We start from the raw sequence: 16,153 nt of genomic DNA, 5'->3' as shown, positions 1-16,153 counted from the left end.
TTAAAGTGGGAACTACTGCCTGATGACATTCCCAAAGGTACCCTGAATCTAGATATTATTTGATTCAACAGTATTTTAGTCTCTTCCCTAGCCTGGTTGGTGCAACAAGGAAAGGCTTCTGGCCACCCAGGAAAGTTACCCACCAGAACTAGGAGGTGTTAACACCCCCTTTTTCTGGGTAACTCAGTGACATTGATCTGCCAGTATTCACCTGGAACTTTTCCAGATTTCATGGCTTCTAGCACTACTTTTTAGAGTTGTTTCTTTTATAAACTATACATTTGTTGGATTCTTGATTGTACAAACTGAGCCGTTTTAAACCCAATTATAGATGTTTGCAAATGTTTCAAAAGTTTTTCAGTACTCTAATGAGTGGCTTTATTTTCACAATCCAGTATTTCATGCTTGATCCGTACTGGGACTATTATTTGCCTGGTTGGAGTAACTGCCCAGCCTTGTGGATCAAATTTTGCTTCTAAGGTTTCAATTAATTTGCAGTCCCTAGCACTATACTCTGATTTTTCTCCTGGGACAGGTATCTCTAGCAGAGGTATAATGATATGTTTTCTAACGTGCCTTTTTCTGCAGCCTCTTTGGCAGCCTTATCGGCTAAATGATTCCTCAGTTCCAGTTTGGTCTTAGCTGCTTGGTGTGCACTGCAGTACATAACAGCAACCTCTGCTGGTTTCTGGATACTTTTGAGTAAATCCAAGATTTGTTTTCCATTTTTGATCAACGTGCCTTGAGATACCAAAAGGCCTCTTTCTTTCCAGATGGCCCTGTATGCATGCACACTCCAAAATTTTGTATTTTGAATCAGTCCAAATGTTAACTCATTTTCCTGTACTCAATTCCAGAACTCGAGTGAGTGCCATTACACATTGGAGGGAGTGCCCCGATGCAATTACCTCATGGTGTAGTCAATTATCTCATGGTGTAGTCACTGCATATCCAGATAGTCATTTCCCATTTTTGACAAAGTTGCTCCCATCAGTAAACATCTCTCAATCAGGACTTGCCAAGGGTCTGTCTCCCAAGTCGGGTCTGCTGGAATACATTTCCTCTGTAATTTGTAAGCAAACAAAGCAAAACATAGTCATACTCTGGGGTTCCTTCTACTTATTGGGCAGATAAGAACACAGCAGAGTTAATGATAGAAGTTGTTTTGATTGTCACATTGTCTTGCTGCAGCAAGACTACCCGGTACTTCAGCATCTGGCTGGGAGAGAGCCAGTGGCCCCCTTTTTGCTTGACTACTGAGTGCACCATGTGTGGCACCAAATGACAATCCCAAAGTCAGTTTTCAAGCTTCCTGGATCAGAGAACAGTAGCCTCAGACAACTAGACCAGCCCTGGTTGACATTTAGTTGCTTTGTAGAGTAGGCTACAGCCCTCCTCTGCTCCCCAGGGAACTGCAGCCACACTCACAGTGCTGTAATGTCTTTCATAGGTAAATAGTTCAAACAGGCACATGGGGCCCCCAAAGCAGGGCCTGCATAAGGGCTTGCTTGAGTTGTAAAAAGGCAGCCCATGAATCATCAGTGCAGACTATAATGTCCTTCTGAGCTGTCTTCAAGAGTTCATCTAGTGGCTTTACTAGCAGCCCACAATTGCTATCCACAGGAGACACCATCCCACCATCCCAAGCAATGTACATGACTCTCTTACCATTTGTGGCAGTGGGTGTTGGTAAATTGCTGCTTTTCATTCCTGTCACAGCCTCCTTTATCCGTGGAGAATTTAGAGTCCCAAGTTGGTTACTGTGGTCTGGAATACTTTTGCTTTGTCTTTGGATCCTCTGTATCCAGTTAGTTCCAGATAATTCAGCAAGGCCACAGTCTGATCAGAGCATTGCTGTTTCGTTTCGGTGGCTATCAGAATGTCATCTGCACACTGTAATGAGACTCCAATAGGGCTCTGATTTTTCCATTCCCCCAGTTCTTTTGCCCATTGATTTCCAAATGTGGTGGAGCTATTTCTCTTTGGATTTTCCCATTTAAAAGCAAGTAGCTCTTGACGCTCAGTACGCAAAGGTATGCAGAAAAAGGCATCTTTGAAATCTAATACAGTAAACCCTCTTAAATTTTCACTCAAGGTTGCTAGTAATGTATAAGGATTTGCTGCTACTGGTTGTATATTTTCTACTATCTTTCTTAAGACTCTAAGGTCCTGTACCAGCTGGTCAGCCTTTCCTTCAGTTTGCATTCCTAACTGGCAGAATAGGTTTATTAAATTTGGATCCACATTGCTTCAATAGGCCATATTTTATACATTTTTCCACAAGGGGTTATAACTCCTTATGACTTCATATTTTCAAAGGCAATTGCTTTTGCCTTAGTGGTCCTGCTCTAGGTTTCAATTTCATTGTTACAGGCTCTGTTTTTTTGGATCACCTGGGTACCTCTCCAGCCCAGACTGTCAGGATCATTGCATCCTCAGATGATACTGGCAGATGTATCACATCCAGTTTCAGAGGCTGTAATGCAAAAATAGAGGCTTCCACATAATTAGGTTCTGGAATAATAGCCAGTATTTTGCCATTTTTAAATTTGATTTCAGCATTTAGTTTTTCCAAAAATTCTCTCTCAAGGAGATGTTTTGGCAAATTGGGTAGATGCAAAAACTGGTGAGTCGTCCTCTATTTTCCTAATTTAAAATGAATGGGCTGAAAAATGGCCAAGTTTGCAATTCCCTGTTGCACCAACGATTGTTAGAGAATCATTACTCAAGTTTCCTCTTACTGTGTTTAGCACTATGTTACTAGCTCCTGTGTCTACTAAAAATCCAACCTCCTCATTTTCCTCCTTGTTCCCCAGCTTAGCTGTAATCAGAGGTTCTGCCAGGGAAGAATCCTCCAGTCCCCCTCAGTCATCGTCAGTGGCAGTCACAGGTTGGCCACATTCTCGTTCCCTTTCATTTCCCGGGGGCACCATTCCTCTAGAAATTCCTTCATTAACTCCAACTACTTTTTGTTTAGTTATTTCTTGCTGGTTTTCTCTGTTCTGATAAACTCCCCAAGCAACATCTAACAGCTTCTCTAGATCATACTGGTCTTGTCCCTGAGCCTGTTCTAATTTCCTTCTAATATCATCTGAGGATTGCCTCACAAATATGGGGGCTAATTGAGTTTTTCCTTCCTCTGTTTCAGGATCTATATTAGTATATTTTTGAGTCGTTTCTTTCAGGCAATTTAAAAATTCTCTAGGTGATTCCTTACCATCCTGCTTAATTTCAAATAATTTTGACATATTGATAGCCTTTGGCATGGCATTTCTAATTCCATATAGTATCCATTGTTGATATCTATTTAATCTCTCTCTAAACATGGGCACATTAGAGTCCCACTTGGGATCCACAGTGGGAAAATTAATGTCCAGTGTACCTGACAAGTTACCTGTCAAAATCTGCTCTTCCACAAACCTCCTACTGGTTTTAACAACCATCTCTCTTTCTGTACTGTCAAACAACATTTCTAATATAGCATCTATATCCTTCCAGTCCGGATCCTGAAGTTTTATCATCATTTCAAATGCTTTTGCTATTTTGTCTGGGTCATCTCGATAGGTGCCAGCCATAAACTTCCAATTATTAAGGTCTGTTATTGAAAATGGAACTTCTGCTGTAATTGGACTGTCCATACCAGCTGCCTGATGGAAGGCAGCTGCTCTCACATCTCTGTGTTAAGCTCTAGCTGTCTCTGCAGTCAGACTAAAACCCTCTGTTCCTTGATACATCCCCTCTATCTCTTCTGTCTCCTCTGCTTCTCGATGCATCCTCCCTGTCCTCTCCATCTTCTCTTCTAGACCTGATAAATCCACTTCTTTGCATGCCAGTTCCCTCATAACATCAGTCTCAGCAGCCTGGTTTTCTGTTCCCCCATCTAACCTGCAGTTAGGACTGACCATAACATTTAAATCATGCTTCATACTGGGCAGATGTTTAGAACAAGTTTGTCCTGTGCTGCACATAGAACAACAACGTTTTAACCATTTTCCTTGATTCTCCCTTTCAAGAGCCAGCTCAAAAGGATCTGAGGGGGCTGGATTCAAGCCACAATCTTTCTGCCATTCAGGATGATTCCGTAAAGTGAAAAACATATCAGCATACATAACCTCATCCCATTTCTGTTCCTGTCTTAAAAACAACATTAGCTTTAACAGTGTATTATAATTCAAGGTTCCATTTTGTGGCCACTTTTCTCCAGAGTCTAGTTGGTACAGTGGCCAGCGCTGATTGCAACACTTAATCAAATTCTCCCTGGTCGCTGGTCCCCCAGGGGGGCCTCCAATCTTTTTCCAATGTTGCAAAAGGCAACCAAGTGGGGATTTTTTCACAATGCCCCTTTTAGATTGTCCACTGCCCATCTCTGAATAGTACACCCAAAATGCTACAATACAGATAAAAATACAAAGCAATTATGGATTGATAAAACCAAGTGAAATAGCAAATTCTGGAATATCAAATAACCCACCCAATGCCCTGGAAGAGCCACTCGTCTTATATGGGCAGGATTCCCAAAGAATGCCTTATTATCAAATAGGCTCTTACCCGTGTCCCAGACTGGTCCGGGGATCTGTGGTCTTCTCCAGGAAAGTCCCGGTGCTGATCCAGAAGTGAAGATCCAGAGATCCCTCGGATCCACGGGAGATCAGGCAGAGTGTCCCATTGAGAGTTGCCAAAAAAGATTCTGAAATTGGCTGGGCAGGAGCTTTCTAACACAGTTTTGAGTATTAGAAAGCAGGCATTCCTCACTGCAGCGTTGGGCACTCAGAGGCTCGAGTGCACCGGGCCTTGGGTGAGCAGAGCTTTTATCCTGCACACTGATTACACATTCATTAGCCCTCCCTGCTCGCTTGGTGTGTAGGGATTACTTTGTTTTACATAGTCACACCCCTTATCAGAAGTCCTTATGTGGTTCTTTGGGGTCTGTCTTCAGTGTCCGGTGTGCTTTGTAGGGGGCTGTCCCTCGACCCCCGCTTTTGAGTAACTGCAGTACCATTGTTTTGCATAACTTCTCCTGTGCCAGCCTTGCAGAGCTGAGCTGGCATCCTGCTTGTGTTTTGCATGACTTTTGTTTTGTTTGCCTTGTCTACTTCTCCAAGGCTACCTTGTTCCCTTTACTTGATAAGAGTAAACTGTTGTTCTGTTCTGCTGTCCTTATCATTTTGATATCTGTTGTTGGAATGAGTATTTGAAAGTGTCAGAGAGAAGAAAAATGCAAGAAGTATCTCTGGTACTGGCAGGCAGGCAGGCCTGTGAGCAGTCAGGACTAGTACCAGGAGTGCAGAAAGGGCTGACAAGAAACGTTTGTATGCAGGCCAGGTTGACAAGAATGTTGATGCTGAAATAGAGTTTGAACAACTTTGTCTTGGTGTTCAGGTTTTTTTCATTTTTTTTTTTTTTTATTTGAGGAAACAAGATTTTCTAAGTATTATATTGTGAATAAATATTATCTAGGACATGCCATATCTTTGCTCACTTTCTCTTATCGTAAGGAAGAGAACCCCAGTCTAGGTTAGCCTCTGAGTTAGAAAGTGGCTCAGAACAAGTTTTGTGTGCTGTTCTCCTTAGACTTCCATATGCTACTTCATCTGTCCACATCTTTGTCTAACCTTCTGTATATTCCACCTAGGAGAGAGTCACAAGTCCTGGTTATGTCAGAAAATCACATCACCCCTCTTGAGCTCCAGTCTTTCTCTTGCTTTGGCATCTTACTTTTCAATTCATTTTTGCTACAGTCCTTTTTTTTTTTTTCTGCTTTGAAACACAGGAGGTTGAAACTCTGTAAAAGATGGACCTCCTTGGAGCGTCTTGGCTGTTAACCAGCACCGAGTCTTGACTGATCCCACACACGAATTGGTATCTCAACCATGGTTTGAAGTTGTTATCCAGAAAGTTTTCATAGTTTTCCTTCACTATGAGCCACAGTCAGTAGTTTTTATTGCTACTGAATATGATTTTCAGCCCTGGCAACCTTAGCTTTTGCAAATAGCACTATTTGCAAAATAGCGCTTGTGATGCAAATTTCTGTAGCTGAGAAGGCCACCTGATGGTAAATGTTTCTGCTTCTTCCTTCAGTCAAATGGCTTTGAGGCATTTCTTAGAGGAACTTGGTTGGAATATTGTGTTAGGTATGTTTGTGCTTTTGAGACTTCAACAGCTAGATTTAAATGCTGTAGAACATATACAGAAAACCCAGGAAATGAGAAACAAATACCTGCCAAGGAAAAGCTCTTTTGCATTTTTATACTGTCATTATATCTTAAACCCCAACCCTTCTGGCCTGATTGCTGTGTACAGCTCTCCTGTACAGGAAGAAAACTTGGCTTTGACTACCCTTTCATTTTTTGCTCCTGAGCCTCTGGTGATACCAGCAAGTCACTTCTGTAAGCATCCAAGTTTAAATAGCAGCCTTTTTAGCCTGTAGTGGAAAGTGTCCCACCTGATCCTCTTCTGCCGAAGGAGGGGTAAGTGCAGTGCCTTGCCCTGAGGAGCTGGGAACACAAACGGTAGAAAATGTATTTTCCTGAGTTCCCTTAGGACTGTTCAAAGAACCCTGGAGGGAGAAAGGCAGCTGAGAAGAAATGAATGTTGGTAAATGGTATTAAAAGCTAGTAGACAGGGAGATATATAAGTGCAAGATACATAGGGCTGTTAAGCGAGGGAGACTGCAAACCTAATTTATGCCAGTGGCATGAGGAATGAAACAAGAAAGGTGGCACTCAGTAGGGTCGCTTGGCTCCTCATAAATTTCCAATTGTCTGCCTTTCCTTTTTTTTAATATCCTGTAAAATGAAAAGCTGGGATCATTAGAAGGTGTGCTGGTATAGGTGATAGGAAGTGAAAGAAGAAATTTCCGTATCCTGGCCTTAATTTCTCTGATTGTCAATGATTTGTTAGTCAGTTATCTGGGAGCCAGATATGTCTGCAGTTTGCTAAAGTGTAGATTATGTTGTTCCATTTATCTTGCCTGCATCTTTAGAACCACTGTTGGCATGACAATATTTTTGACTCATTCCAATGAAGAACAAGATTTTAATTTTTCAGCATCCTCTGTGCAGAATGGCACTTAAGCTTCATTTATTTCTATAGTTTTAGTTGGACCGTAAAGAAGTTGCTGTTTAAAACAAACAGGCGAGGGCCTGCTAATTCCTGGAAATCATTTTAATTAAGGGGAGGAGGAGAAAAAGAAGGAAAGGCAGCCCTTTGGTATTGGGCTGGGACTTTCATGTGTGGTGCAAAATGTCTGCATGCTCCCAGAGAGCAAACACTCAGTGCTAATGAGAAATTACCAGTGAGGTGTGAGCAGTTGCTTTGCAGAGCAAGACCCATGAATTGGTCTTTTAAACTTTGTCAGTCCCTTCTCATTTCATCCTCAGCTGACATGCAGCCCTCATAAAAATGAGATCTAGGTGTATTTGCCGTAGATTTTTCCAGTGCCTCAGAGGCCCGTAGCAGCTGTGCACGCTGTGTGCTGTGATCCATCCTTGTGGGAGGGTGGTGGGAGCATCAGCATCACATGTGGGTTTCTTCTGCTTGTAAATAGGTTAAGGCTGTGTCTTGTGATCTGGTTATAAATTCTCTGGAGGTCAGCAGAGGATTTTGGTAAATATCTTGGCCTTTCCATGGGAACCTTCACATTTGAAGTACATTTTTTTGGACCAGTCCTATGTGACCCCTAAGAGTGGCCATTCTCTTTGGTGGCAATCTGAATTCCAGTCAGATAAAGTCTCAGCTTTTCATTGCTGTCTCTGTTCTTCACTTGAGGTAGCTGTTTTTCAAGAGAGTGTTTTTAAACTGTGTCTGTCTCCATACACTTTCCAGGCACAGTTTTCTTTACAAGGCAGGAGAAATGTATATTTAAAGGCATTATTTAAAATAATTCCCAGACAAAATTCATTAACTTCAGTGAAGTGTCCTTAGGCAAGTACCTGAAGTGTCTTAAATTCAAGAAAGACACATAGGCCAGCCTTCTTCCTCCTGTCTTTTGTGGATGCCATCCAGATGTGTACTTGTTAAAATGCTGTCTGAGCATGAGTGCTCAGCTCTCAGTGCAGTGGGGTTCTCAGCCTGTCCCCTACAATGTACATATCAGTAGCAGTCACATATTAATATTGGTGGGAATGGTGAGGAATAATTTACTGATTTCTGAACCGGTTAAACTCGTTTAATGGAAGGGTGAATGTTTCAAAGCTGGATATGTCAACCCTCTGAGCTTCATTCCTCTGGCATCACAGCTTTTTGAAAACAAAAGCTATGTACTCTCTAGAGAGTTTTCTGTTGAACTTTTAATAACTTTGTGATCAGGTGCTGTGCAATTCAGCAGGTAATTGGTCCGTGTCCAACCCAAAATATTTCAAAAGGAGTATGCACGTGACCACCAGTTTGTACTAATTAAATAATTGCTTCCATTAAGCTGAATATAATTAATGCAAATTACACAATAGAGAAAAGTAAGTGGGCAATTTAACTGCTGTGGATTTGTTGCAGAATTTTCAATGATTTACTTTATGGCAAAGAGGAAAGCATTGGAAAATATTGCTACTGAACAGCTCAACTGAAAAGGGATCATCTTGCAGTATGCATGGCTGCATGTTAGACTTGTGCTGAAAGTTTTTTATACTTCTCTAAGGTTGTATGACAGGTTATAGTTAGAGCTGGGAGGGAGCTGGCTTTTTTTTTCCTCAAGGAGCTTTTAAGGCTTAGAAAACTTGAATATAATACAGACAAGGTTGTGTCATTGCCTGAAGTGGCCCAGCAGTGTCCACGGCCCAAAGAGCAGTGATGCAGTGCTTGGAGATGAGGCAGGTCCAAGGTTGGGTCAGGGAGGTCGAGGGCCAGGCACAAGATTGTGTGAACAAGGCAAGGCCCAAGGGCTTGAGCTTCATTGCAGCTCCATAGCAAATAAATGTGTTATTCCTGGGATGAGTATCTTCTCACTTACCAGGGCTTTGGTTGTTCTTAGCAGGATCTTTTCCCCCCATTCTTTTTTTTTTTTTTTTTTTTTTTTTTTTTTTTTTTTTTTTTTTTTTTTTTTTTTAACACCTGAAATGCAAGCCTGAAACCAGAAAAAATTTATGAAAGTCAGGAAAATTGTGAAACTTTATTTGAATTTTCCTCAGTGTTTTTTGAGTGTTGCGTATTTTCACAGGAAATAATGTGTTCATCTCTAGCGTGGTACTTGAAGAGCATCGAAAAATGTGCTTTCAACCCTGGGTTGAAATTTCCTGTGTTTTAAATGCTTCTGTCTCATCCCAGAACAAAGAAAGCCCAACTGAAGCAGGCATAGCTGGGGCAGGATAACGTCTGGATCACCAGTCTTGCTGAGCAGAGCCCAGCCAGAGGTGTCCCTAGGCACAAGCAGAAAGCATCAGAACTCTTCCATTTCAGTGCCTTGTATTTGAGGAATTCTCTGAAAACTGCTGCCAGCAGCAGTGCTGGATATTGGGAGACTGACAGTCAGTGAATTCCTGGTAATTTTGTCCTTGCCACTGCTGCTGTTAGGAATGAACCACAACAGTTCAGCTGTCAGTGGAAGCTAGGGAGGAGGGCAGGTGGGATCCTACACTAATTTCCTCCTTATTCTCACCTGCATAACTGTCCCTGCTCTCTGAACTCATATGCTGGGGTACAGAATTTACCTTCTTTGTCCTGTTATTTTAAATGTCTCCTAAGAATCAGATAAGATCGAAGCCCCTCAAGTGTGCTTTAGATAAATGGCTTGCTCTTTGTAAGCAAAAGCAAAAGATGGAATTGCCTTGACATTTTATAATCTTTCTGGTTTCATGTGCTGAAGCTGAAATGCATTGCAAAAGGCTCTTGTCATTTTTCTGAGTCTGCTGGGTCTCTGAGGACAGGAGTAATATCCTCACTTCCTTGCAGTCTCATTTCTGTATCTGGTCCTGCAACCTTCAGAAGCCTGATGTAAGGTTTGTTTTCTCAGGACTGTGCTGGCTTCTGGACAGTTTAGGCATACTTGTTGCTAAATTATATCTGATGAGAAAATACGAGAAGATCAAATACGGATTTATTCTCTGGAGTACCTCAGCTACATGAGCTGCTCCAGGGTGAAGCTGGGTGACTTCTTGTCAATCAGTACTGTCCTGTTCTCCATGGTACTGATCTCTGTTTGAGGTACTGGAATTTATTATTTGGGGAATGAGCTTTCCCAGCCTTGGCCTCTAATCTTATTTACTTGTGAACAATCTGTATACAGCATTGACACAAAAAATTTCTGTGCCAAGCTAATATGCAGTGCAAGGGATAACATATTTAGATGTCTGTGTTGGATTTGGGAGGCTGTGAAGCTCATCATTCCTGCCTTCTCTTATCAAATAGTTGACTGCAGCATTCTGCTACCGTGCAGCCTGTCAGGAGTAGACGTATTTCTGTCAAGGGAAAGAAAGAAAGACAATTCAGTCCTTTTCTCTTTCTGCTCTGTTGCTTCAGGAGATGCAGAGCAGAGAAATGTGATCCCTGAGGATCTCTGCAAATAGTGAGATGAGGATATATAGAGAAGGCAAAAATCAGCTACAGGAGGCCATGCATTGAGAAATTCCAGATTCAATTGATTTTTGATACCCCAGGCTTTAAACTGCCTTTTGGTAGAAGGCATTATAGATGATGCCGTCTTAAGGCAGCAGACAGCACCATCAGGGCTCTTCCATGGACACGGCACGGGTGGGGAGGGGTGTTGTCAATGAGCTGTCAGATTCTTACACCAAAGTGACTCTTTTGATAGTCACTTTTTCCACATAAACGTCAGGATTAGTGATTCCTTATTGGTGGTAAAGCATTTTGTCAGTCATTTCTCCCTTGAAATGAAAACAATGCAATTCATAATGCTGAAAAGAAACGTTTCACGAAGGACTGGAAAATGTACTGATTTTGAGTCCTGGTGAAAAATAGAGCCTTCAGTGTGCCACTGCTTTTGAAAAAATTGTTTTCTGACAAGGCTTCTTTTGGTAAGGAGTGTCACACATCAGGGGAGATGAGGAGGTAATGAATGGCTGTTGTGTCAGGTGTGTCTGTAAGTGTGATGTGATCCTCCTTGCTTAAAAACACACTCACAGGTGAGACCCACCTGCAAAGATTGTGCTCACTTGGCTGGCATTCAGGTATGTTTTAATCTGCATTTGGAGAGTTCCCCACTCCTTTCAGCTGCCTGGCTGTCCTCAGCGGCTGAGTCAGACCTGCTCTTAATCCCAAATTTCAGCCAAGGCTGAACCTTGTGTACCAAGGCAGGGAGGTCTTGAGCTAGACGTGTCTTCCCTGCAAGGATACAGACTGCTCTGTTTGTTGCACTTAGGACATGATGAAAATATAATTTACTTAATCTAATCTTTTAACATTGGCCATACTGCTACTGCCCTTCAGATTTCTGGTTTGTGTTTGTGATACTTTTTTTCTTCCCTCTGAAAACTGAGCTACTTATATCAGTTGTAGTGGCTGAAGAAGAGCAAGGAATTTACCCCTTTGTATGAGGCTTTCAAAGTAATTATTTATGATTCTAAGATGATTGGATATGTTTCAGTGTCAGCACTGGGTATGCATTTTTAAGAATGCTATTGAAACTTTCATACAAAAAATCCACTATATATGTTCCTAGGATATTATTTTATTTGATTAAAGAAAGTATTGACTGCAGTGCTATTGAATAAACTCTCATTTAATCTTTCAAAACATCTACAGCACTTTCCTCCTTCCAGGACAGGCAGAATTTAAATGAACACTAAGGAAAGAAGGGGACATAAAAATTTTTTTGACGTTACACCCCTTTTGCTTTAACTGGGACTGGTTAGGCTGAATACATAATCACGAGCTCAGAAGCTTGATTTTTTGTTGAAGGGAGCTTCTGTAGCAAGAGTTTGAAAGTCACAGTGTGATTGATGTCAAGCAGGCCTGAAGTTGCACTCTGGTTTTGAGCTTGTTCTGTGCAATAATGTGAATGAACCTCAGTGAAAAATCAACAGCCACAGTCTTGGGCTAGCAGAGCTTCCGGATTATGACAACAAAGAGACCTTGAGCTTTTTATCCTTTGAAAGTTAAATGAAAAAGTTAACAGAAGAACTTTGTGGTCAGTGTTTTGATGGGGTCAGTATGGTTTTAGACACTTTCAACAAAATGGATGCTGACATTCCTTGTTATCTAGTTTTCTGGTAGATATGAAAAAATTAAGTTCATAAAACAAAAAGATTAATGAAAAGGGAAGGAATCTATCTTAGATTTTAATAATGGTTTCTATTCTATTAATTTTATTTATCATAATTTTATAATTAAGTTTTGGATTGTAGCATTGTTGCTCATAGATATGTTTCATTAGGTGGGTAAAGGAGCATTTCCTTGGCTTCAGGCAAAAGTTCAGAATTGATTTCTGGGCTATGTGGTCAGTTGTATTTTTATATGTAGATCACTGTGCTAAAACACAGAAGGATTTATAGCAAAAGACTTAAAGTCATGGTGATCTCTAAGAGAGTTCATTAGGTCCAGCAAATTCTCTCTCTAATGTTATAGATCAAGTGTACAGAAGACATACAAGCACTTTCTTGGCTTGGAAACAAAGCAGAAACATTGTAGAAACAATTCTCCCATCTATAAGTTTACTCAAATTTTTGTTGGTTTTGTTGCTTTTGGTATTTGAAACTGGAACAAATATGGGATTCCCTTCTTTCTAATAAGCTGGAAACAAAAATAAAGACACTTTGACCCGATGAGGTCCTTTTTACTACATAGCACTCTCCCAAGATGATTTCCATTCATGCCTCACTTCTATGAAGTTCTCTCTTAAAAGCTGCTGGGAAATAGACTTTGGATGCATTTTCCCAGTTGTGAATAATCTGTTCCCGTGGTATGAATGCAATTTGGATAAAAGACATTATGAAGGAGAGTGGATTTTGTACCTTGCCTGACACAGTAATGCTGTTCTAGGCAGCAGAAGTGTTCAGAAGTGGGTAGGGACACGCTGATGCAATCAGTAGTTCATAGTCTCCTTTCCCATCTAGAATTACTTCTTTCCTGAAAGAGCTTCTGGTGCTGTACTTGAATTGTTTAATTTATGCAATAGATTTTTTTTTTCCCTTCTTGGTACGTCTCCTGTACTGAGTGTGTGCTTAAATGGGAAGGAATGGCCTTATTTCTTCTGACTGTCTAATCTAATTAATCTGTTTCATTTATTCAGTAATTAGACCATGCAGGGTTTTTTTTTTTTTTAAGTCATGAAGTAGAAGACAGGAGTGCTGAACATCTGTGTTTGTTCCTGTGGAGTCCATCTGGTTGAATAAAGGGCATCCTGCAGTGTCGTCCCCCTCACTTGAAACAGGTCTTTGAAGTTCACCTTTTTGGATAAGTTTCAACCAAAGGCAGAGAAAGCCTACTGGTAAAAGAAGCATCAAATGCCTTGCAGGCCTTCTGAAAGAGTTAGGTCTCTCTCTGATCTCACTGATTTCAGTCAGGCTATCAGGTCTTTAAGCATCTTTTCTTTGAGGACTAATCTGTACTCTTAATTGTCCAAGTATACTAATTCTGCCTTAATAACTATGGAAGTCATTGCATTGGCATAAAAACACTTGTTACTCTGCTTATAACAGTCTTCACTTAAAAGTCTTCCCTTCAAAGCCTTTCAGCCAGTCCATGATTGGGGTGGTGGGGGATGAGGAGCATGAATAGAGCCACAGCACTGGGTAAATAATTTCTTCTCAAGTTCTCTGGGCTCCTGGAACAAGGGAAGTGTGACCATGTCACCTTTTTACTGAAACCTGCTGGTATCAAGTTACTGGGGTGTTGATTCCCAGGCACTTTGCATTAGGAGGAGATCTAGCATCTGTACTTGCCAAGTGTCCTGTGGGCTGTGATGAGACTTCATGTGCAGTGGGAAGCAGTGTGTGCATTTGTATGAGTCTTATGTGAAGTGCCATAGAGATGAGTAATGGAGAAGGGCTGAGGTGAGAGAGCTGGGACTATCCAGCTTTTAAAGGAGAAGGCTCAGGGGGAATCTTATCAATATATATAAACAGCTGAAGGGAGGGTACAAAGAAAGAAGATAGGAGTGAGGCTCTTTTCAGTGGTGCCCAGTGACAGGAATAGAAGCACACACTGAAGCAGAGTTCTGTGTGAACATCTGGAAAATACTCTTGCTGTGAGGGTGGCTGAGTGCTGGCACAGGCTGCCCAGAGAGGTTGTGCAGCCTTGTGGTTGGAGATCTTTGAAAGCTGTCTGATACAATTCTGGGCAGCCGGCTCTGCGTGCCTCTGCTTGAACCAGACAGTTGGATCAGGTGTCCTGCAGGGCTCCCTTCCAAGCTCAACCAGCCTGAGGTTCTGTGAAGGTTTAGTACAGGACATCATGTGGGCAATGACCTGATCCGAGATGGAGGTTTAATTTTACATGTGACTAGTCTTGTCCAGTGCTGTGTACAGTTACTTCATTCTTTCGTACAGTATAGTCCCACTAATGATGCCTTTTGCTGTTCTACTAATGGTGTTCTTTTATTTTTTTTTAAATTTAATAAAATCTTTTCAATTTCTGTATGCATGAGATTTTGCTTTCTTTTAAAGCTATAAATGAAAAATTAGTTTCTGTGGTTATACAAAAAAAATCAGAAGTATAACTTCCTTAGAAACAAAAATAGTACGCAAGAGAGATTCTAATGCTGTGTTGTATGAAAATATTTTGCTTTCAGAAAGGTGATTTTAAATTTTTCTTTCAGTTTCTTGTATTTTGTTTTTCAATGAACTTCCCCCCCACCCGGATTTCTACATTATGTCTTCTGGATGTGTAGAATTTATGTACATGGTTTTTTTGAGTCTCAAGTCCATGAAGTGCTCATATCTGATCCAGTGTTTAATGGGATTAAGTGCTCATATCTGATCCAGTGTTCAATAGGATTCAGATTATGCAAAGAAACTGATAATGCTGCCCTGTTCTATGAAGTGCTTGAAGATAGGTCTAAGTGGAAACAAGCTGTGTGTGATGTTCAGAAGTGCCCATGGGAGAAAGGAGCTTAAATCCCATTGAGAGTGAAGAACATGATCCCACCAACTTTAGAATGTGATGTCTCCCCCCTTTCTCTGCTCCTGCTGCCATTGGTGGGTGTTGTCATTCTGGCAACTTCAGGAGCCAAGCTGTGGTTTCATGCACCATCCTTTACAGTCACACCTTGCCAGGTTTTTCTCTAGCAGGCTTCAATCCAGTGGGTTTAGCATAGTTAATGGGGGGGGGTGGCCTCTTTTGCCTTTCTCAAAGGGACAGTTAGAAAGAATTTTTTTCCTTGTATTTTGTAAAAGATGTGCAACTTATAACACACAGACTCTTGTTTTGCAGGTCCCCAGTGTGCTGGTTGCAGAGAGGCCACCTTGTCAACTGGGATCACATCAAGTGCTCTGAACTCCCCTTCTTCCAGCAGGTATGTGAGCAGTTGTGATCTATTTATTGATTTGAAATAACTTCTGAGTAGATAATTACATTTCAACTGCAGGCCTCAGTGGATGGCTTTGTAGAGAGTAGAAATGACAATCTGCAGAAAGTACAGTTAATATAATGGATTAGACTGGTACCAGGAGGTGTTGCTCACTGCTGATGTGGGTTGTGTTTCCTTCTTTCCCCTGGGGTGTGGTGGCCTGGAGAGACATTGTACTGAGCCCTTTGTGTGAGGGGACTGAAGTGGAAATTGAATTATTAGCCCAGGATCCTCTGTTTGTTCTTACTGGCAAACTAACTTCATATGATGTGGCTGTTGTTTACCTGAATACTGAGCACAACTGTATTCCTTCATACTCAGATCACTTTTTTTTTTGTTTGATTTATGACAAATGCTGATATATTATGAGAGTTCACTGTCTAAGAAAAAAAGGAAATTGAAATAATAAATAAAAACCAAATAAAAACCAAAGTCATGCATAAAATCTGCCAATCTTCATTTTTTCCACCAAATCTGCTTTTTTTTTGCACAGCATATGTATTTTGAATAGGAAAAAATCTCCAGGTCCAGTCCGTGAAATCATGTTATAAAAACAGTGAAGGTGTAGAACACACTGTGGGAAGGAAAGGACAGATAAACAGATTAAAAAAAGAGGTGCTGCAGCACCTGACAGAGTTGCTGTACCTATATAGTTGATCACCCAGCAACAAATGGCTGAGAGACTGAGATATATTTGGG

At 41.1% G+C, this 16,153-nt stretch overlaps 1 protein-coding gene across 4 annotated transcripts in view; it reads left to right on the top strand.

Moving 5' to 3' along the window:
• The window catches only part of TSPAN4 (tetraspanin 4), a 415,983-nt gene that overhangs the window by 136,058 nt on the left and 263,772 nt on the right, over nt 1-16,153 (top strand). For all 4 annotated transcript variants that reach the window (XM_041481225.1, XM_041481228.1, XM_041481227.1 and 1 more), the window contains one exon: nt 15,319-15,400. The gene's annotated coding sequence lies outside the window, so the exon portion shown is untranslated. The remainder of the gene's footprint in view (nt 1-15,318; nt 15,401-16,153) is intronic.

The sequence above is a fragment of the Pyrgilauda ruficollis genome, unplaced genomic scaffold (assembly GCF_017590135.1).
Source record: "Pyrgilauda ruficollis isolate IOZ18807 unplaced genomic scaffold, ASM1759013v1 scaffold55, whole genome shotgun sequence".
NCBI classification, from domain to species: Eukaryota; Metazoa; Chordata; class Aves; order Passeriformes; family Passeridae; genus Pyrgilauda; species Pyrgilauda ruficollis.
Note: the sequence above shows the minus strand (reverse complement) of the source record. Positions and strands in the feature narration are given on the sequence as shown.